We start from the raw sequence: 7253 nt of genomic DNA on the forward strand, positions 1-7253 counted from the left end.
GGCAACCACTAGTGAAGATCAAGCCTTTTTCTAGGTGCAGAAATCCATGAGTGGAGCTTCTCTGCAAACCTGTTTTCAAAGAAGGGCTCCAGGAAATTTGCTGTCTCAGAGATTTATTGTACTAACAACCACAACCCTGCTCACTCACCTGAACCCTCGCTCACAAAGGGATGAAGATGCTCTGTAATCCTTAGTACCCTTTAAGGACTTTGGAATAGGGAACTGCCAGTGCCCACCTCATCATCAGCTTTACCCCTGAGAGTATCTATGAATAGGAACAGCATCTTTCCAGGCAGCATGAATTCTGTATGCAAGATCTTAATTCAAAAGGAATTTGGCACCCTATTGAATGTCTGCTCCTGGCCAGGTCTCCAGGTCAAGTACTGCAAGCTGTGATAATGAGGCCTGAGCCTGACAATTCTGACCAGTAGCTGTTGTCATCCTGACTGCTTCTAAACCATCAGGAAGACACTGAGTGACTTAGGCAGGGTTTATTTTTGGTATACAAATGTAAAGGAAAATATAATTCAATGTCACAATGTCTGCCACAGTCTCCAAGGAAATTTGATTTCAGGAGCACATGAAGAATCTCCCTGGCCCAGGGTGTGCTTTCTCTGTCCAGATTGCCTTTTCCCAGTCACTCAGGTAGGGGGAGGTGGACTGGTTTTTTCCTTTAAAGAAAAAATAAAAGTGTCCTGAACTCTTCAAATTCCACCATTCCTACAAGAGATTTTCTGCCCTGAGGAAAAATACTGTCATGGATTGATGTGTACATTACATCTCAGTAAGTGAAAACTGACTAGAAGCAGCTGCCTTGAATGTACCAACAGCAGGGACAACAGAAAGGTGGGGAGCAGGAGACTCAACTGACTGAGAACACCAACTCCAACTCTTTTCATCTTTTTGTTTTGTTGGGTTTTTTCCTCTCCTAGCCCCCACCATTTAAATCACACAAATGTGATCAGTTCAGATCAGTTACACTCTGTTTACATCCCTTTGCAATACTTCTTAAGCAGTGCCAGTAGGAACCAGCATAGCTGTCACTGCCAGCCTCCAGGAGGGATGTGCTTCACAAGGCTCCAAGACTGGGAGGCTTTTAAAAGTAGCACAGAGTATTCTGTCAGAAAGAGTCAAAGAAGAGGCAGCCTGTGCTAAGCTGGAGTGGTAAGAAAGACACCAGCAGTTTGGAGAAGGAATAACCCATCAAGAGGACAATGCCATTGCATTAAGGAGTTAAACTGGACATACAGACTAAAACATCTCTGTTACACAATCCATGTGACATCAAGAACATAAGTGACTGTTCCTCACTCTTCCTAGCTGTAAAACAGCAACAAGATTCTTATTTCTGCCTTCTTAAAACATGATTTTTCCATTTGGGGGACTGTAACTCATTCTGGATACACATAACAGGGACTTGGTCTTAGTTAGGGCTTCCAGGTGCTGTTTCAATAATTGGCTATTGTAGTGAGCTTTAGGATAAAGACAAGACATTTGTCTGGGCAAAAAGTGTGTGCAGACAGTTGATGGCTGCAAGTCACAGACAGCTTTTCAAAGTTAAGAATAGACTCTAAATGTATGGATCCCTGTGTCAGCTCAGCACTAACAGCTACAGCTTAAGAACAGTGAAAATAATGGCCACGGGGTCATCGTGCTACTCAAATGAGCACTGTTGAGCTCAATAGCAGAAGAGACATACAGGAAAAAGAGCAAAGGATAAACTTGTTAAATGTAAAAAAACACAGCATGGATTCATGGTCCTGCCATTTATATCCTATTTGTCTTCTTGCTAAATTATTCCACAGGGAGATTTTGAAAAGTATACAAGGAAGAAATTTATTTCTCTAGCTCATTTACTTATTTATCTATAAACTTGCAACTGAAAAGCTTACTCAATTCAGTCATGTGAAGTCCTATGGAAATGTTCTAGAACATGTGGAAGTCCAGGAGTATCACCACTAGATGTCCAACAGAGGCTACAACCATGATGAAGGGCCTCTATCATTTCTCTGATGACAAGAGGCTGAGAGACTTGGGGCTTTTTATCCTGAAGAAGAGCAGCCTGAGAGGGAATCTTCTCAATGCTCAGCAACAGCTAAAGAAAGACAGGGCCAGACTCTTGTCAGTGGTGCCCAGTGACAGGACCAGGGGCACAAACTGGAACCCAGAAAGTTCCACCTGAACAGAAGGAGAAACTTGTTTGGTGTGAGAGTGCTGGAGCCCTGGAGCAGGCTGCCCAGAGAAGCTGTGGAGTCTCCTTCTATAGAGAGATTCCAAACTCATCTGGCAATCATGATCCTGGGCAAGCTTCTGTGGGTGACTCTGGACGATCTCCAGAAGTCCCTTCCAATGCCCACCGTGCTGGGATTCTGTGATAAGCTCTTCAGCCAAGCCCATGTAACTGACAAAGTTAAGCTGTGACATTATTGTACTAACAGAAGATCAGTCTCAGGTAAGTGAGATCTCTGCTATCATCTGCTAGAGCCTGCCATTAAGCTCTGACAGCCTGACAGAATCACACCTTCCCTGAGGCCATCACTATTGCTGCAGATCCACCCCACCCCAAGCAGCACATACCTGGAGAGGTTGCATTTCTTTACAACATCTAAGACAATGAGTGTGCATCTGAAAATGATGGTTAAAGTCCAGTGATATACTAAGCATTGCTCTTTCCACTGAACTGGGGGACTGAGATACATGTTTTTGTGGCAAAGGCTGCAGCAGAAGAGAGATCCATGCTGCACTGTATTCTACCCCAAAATCAATCAAGTGTAAGGCTTCAGAAACTGGGACCAAAACTTCAGGTCATTTGGCAATCTGATGCAAGGCAGAACTTCCTCAGGGCAACAGTAACATCCCTTTTCAGGTCTCTCAGCAGCATTTGAAACACAGGTAGCAGCACAGCAAGGCTAGACTCCAGCACCAGCCTTTGAAACAAGCTGAGGGACAGAGATTCAAGTGTTTGTCAGCCGAAGTCTGAGGTGATATTCCAGAGTACCCAGCCTGTTGAGTACTGGAGACCTTGGATTATCTTGGTGCAAATGACACCATAATATTGGGAACATTAAAAGACTGGTCTCAAGTGCTCAAAGTGGTGTGTTAAAATATTTACCCTTTGTATTACTCATCTTGTCACATCTCTTCAGGCTCAGAGAAAGACATAATGGATTCCAAGACTACGTCACAGGAACACGAACTGCAAGAATAGCCCATGTAGCCTCCCTGTAGATATGTTTTGCTACCAAAACTATTTACTACTCTGAACAGTGGAACAAATGAGGCATAGGAAGTAAAAGAGAAAGAACCCATGAGAGGGGAAAAGAAAAAAAGGCAAAGAGATAGAGATCACAATTCATCTGCACCCAGGTCTGCAGAAATTGTGCTAGAAGGCAAAGAAAAAGGCTCTGGGGTGGCAGAACAGTTGCAGGTTTTTTTCAACCAGTCATCAGGGTTATTATTACTAACTTCAGAGGAAACAGCACCAGGCTTATATCCCAGAGCCAGCACTGCTTTTGGTTATGCCATTATAACTTTCACTGTAAATCAAACGTCACCAAACCCAAAACAACCCAGAGTGTTGAGTGTAGAGCAACACTGCAAAACCATGGAAGGAAACAGGGGCACAGACAACCTAGTGAGGCAGCCTCTGCTTTATGCAAATGCCTGGCAAAAGGCACATGCAAAAACTAGAAAAAACCAGTATGATCACAACACCTCTCTTGTCACTGGGATGACATTTGCTCCCAAGCAGCCTTTACGACGGCACCAGAAAGTTGCTTTCCTCTAGAGCGAGAAGAAAACATCTAATTAAGCAGTCTTAAAGCTCTGGCTGCCAGTAATCATGCTTTGCACTGGGCAGACAAAACTGCTCTTTGCAGGAGCTTGAGCAAGACTGGACTAGAGAGGGGTCCTAAAGAACAGCAGAAGTGGAAGATACCAAAAGAGCAACAACAGGAGCACTGCTTAGTTAATCTGTCCTCTCAGAAAGTTTTGCTGAGCCTCTCTTTTCCTCTAAGTTCATCCTGATTCAGTGCTTGCTGAAGCTGAATTTACATTAGGCTTTGCCTCCTCCATGCTTAGTCCTTTCTTGAGCTTTGCCTCCTCCATGCTTAGTCCTTTCTTGAGCTTTGCCTCCTCCATGCTTAGTCCTTTCTTGAGCTTTGCCACCTGAAAGATTGATGTTTTGGGGGTTGTAACAAATGAACAGGTACACCATAACCCACAAGACAACTAGGCTAACAGATGATTTTTCTACTAGTATGAGTGTCAGCATTGATTTTTCTCCTACCTTAACTGAAACCTCCACAGATGCAGAAGCAAAGGCCACAGCCAGCGTAAATCCTGTGCATAAAGCCAGGATTAGGAAGGGCTTTTGAACAGAACCACTTGTAACTGTGTCACTCCCTAAGAAAGACAGATTCTTGAAGATCCAAGACAAGATAGCCACAAACCTCTAAGCAGTACCTAAGACTATCATAAAAAGGCCATAGTTCTGATCTCTATTCAGACTGGCTCCAGTCATTTAACCTCCCAGTTATCTTCAGATCAGAAGCAAACGGCTGAGGCACTAAATGGTGCTTAAACTCCCACCTAGAGCTGGTGGGTTAAATCACGACTCCACAGCATTGCCCCACATCTTTGACAGGAGAAAAGGGCATCAGGAGAGAGCCTTCCTTGGAGGTCTGTTAACGCACAGCTCACATATTTGCCTAGGCCTAAATCGGCTGGCTGTATCCTTGGCTATCTTAAAGGTGTCTTCCAGGCATGGCTATACTAAAAATGGTGAGAAAATATTTCCAGATGCTGTTAAAGGGAAACACAATAGCCTAAAGAAGAGGGGAAGCTCTTAGAAGACCTGGAGCATCAACTACCCTCCCAACATGGCCTGGTTTTATTGAATTTCCTTTCTGCTACTTGGGTTGTTCGTTTGTGCAGTTCAGCACAGGACTTCAACTCTTCTAACACTTTGGCTACCAATTTCAGGAAGCTGGAATGGATCAGTTATAATAGTTCTGTTTCTTTATATCCCCTGAAGAGATCCATTAGTAGATTTTAGGCTAGAGGGGCCCTAGGACTAACCTAGTTTGGGAAATGCTTATAAAGTCAAAATCCCATAGACGCAGAGGTGAGTATTAGAACCTGGAGGCCTGCAGGTCTTCCATTGCAGTGGTTGCCTCTACACTTCTTTGTCAAAACCACTGAGAATTTGACACAAAACAGAGTTCACACACTGCCAGCCACCTCTGCACTCTTGCCTTAGTTTCTGAGCCACACCAAGCCAGCAAAGCAACCCCATTCTGCCCAACACAAGTCAGCCCATCTTGTATTTCCTCTTCTGCTCATCACTTTTTTTATCTCATTGCTTCATATCTAACAAGCTACTCCATTGACAGGTCATCAGCAGGGTGCTGCTTTGCCAGGTTAAGGATCACACCATAGCACTGCTGGAGCAGTTATTGATGTAGTGTTGACTGGGGTTCCTAAAGTATTTCCTGTAAAGGAGGCTGACATTATCTGCTGACGCTGAACCAGCAACGCCTGTCTACTGGACCAGCTGTGACACATAAAGTCATATGAAGCCAAAGGTGCTGTTATTTAAGCACTAAAGTTGCACAGCAAATGGCTTATAAAGATAACCAGGAAGCACTAAGGTGACATTTATATGGCTGTCATGTGGACTTACCCAGTAAGGTCACTGTCACTGAGCAATCAGCTAATGGGGCATTTCTAGTTACTGAAGATTGTCAGAACTCAGTAGTCAGATCTATTCAGAATACCTGAGAACAAAGATTATCCAGAGTCTAGAGAGGAATCAGAAAGTAGAAGCACAAGCTAGTAAAGCAATTTCTATGACAAAGGGAAGGAAAATTAATGCCTGAGTTGAGCATTTCTTTTCCTTTGAATCATCTGTAATCTCCATCTTTTACAGCACAGTCATTTAGTAATATTCCTGGGATGAAGAAATGCTCTGGGCAATAAACCTGGATCTAGCTCACACTGAGCTAGAGCCAAAGTTTTCCAGATTTCAAAAGGTTTTGCATTTCATGCCAACATGGCCCCACAGTTGGAGTATCTCTCACCTCACTCACTACTGCTAGAAGATTCTTCACTCTCTTCTGAGGACAATTCCTTCTTTCTTTCTACCTTCTTAGTAAACTTCGCTCTGAGCACAGACCAGCTGATGATATTAAGGGACAATCATTGAAAATGAGCTTCACAAGTTTAAGCTGTGTGGTGTTTTAATTGAAATTACTCTTTCAAGAAAAGGCTTTCAAAGCAGCAGCAAATTCAGTCATCTGATGTCCCTATGTCTTTATATATATATATTCTCCCAAGATCAGAGAGCACAATTCTGCTTCCAGCTCTGCCATTCATTTTCAATGCATCTCAACAGAGGTAAAACAAACGAACCAACCAATCTGCTTGGGTCCATGTTTCTCATGCTTTTGTGGTTACTGCACTGTAAGAGACTTGACTAATTAAAATACCATTCCAACAGCTACATTTGCAAAGACAGCCTCAGACTTCAAATTCAAGTTGAATTCTCTCTCTTTTCACACATCTGGGAACACAGGTTCTAGTTTTCATAGAATGTCAGAGAATGTCTAGAGATTGAGACCAACCCCCCTGCCAAAGCAGGATCACTCAGGGTAGGTCACACAGGAACACATACAGACTGGTCCTCAAAGTCTTCAGAGAAGGAGGGTCCACGACCTTTCTGGGCAGCCTGCGCCAGGGCTCCAGCACTCTGTCATTTTCAGATGAGTGTTGGTCTGTTGAGCAAGATGGTGATTTCCTATAGAGACTCTTAAAAGTAGGACATAGATGGATGCTCCCAAATTGCTTGGATACATGATGTGAAAGACTTTGGGAAGGACACAGAGACTGTGAGAAGGGAAACTACAACACTGGCTGAACAACTCTTGACTTGCTTTGGGTTTTGACAAGGGATAGAAAAGGGAGAGACAGCAAGCAAAAGAAAGGTGAAAGTTCACCTCCCCACCATAAAGAAGGGCAGGCGACAGCAAGGGCTGGAAATCAACGTGCACATTGTACGCTGTTTACTCATCCCTGCTTGAAGATGAGGAGCCATCTGACTTCAGCACACAGCTGCCCTCCCACTAGCAGCATGGTGCCTGCCTTGCTCCGGCACGGCCACTGAAACGAGCTGATACAGACCCGACGGCGCCAGCAAACCTGCAATAACTTGTTTGCTGCCACAGTGCCCATCCCATCACCTATCTCCATTCACA

This window comes from Melanerpes formicivorus, unplaced genomic scaffold, assembly GCF_026170545.1.
Source record: "Melanerpes formicivorus ecotype bairdi unplaced genomic scaffold, bMelFor1.0.p_v2 SCAF_60, whole genome shotgun sequence".
In the NCBI taxonomy this organism is placed as follows: Eukaryota; Metazoa; Chordata; class Aves; order Piciformes; family Picidae; genus Melanerpes; species Melanerpes formicivorus.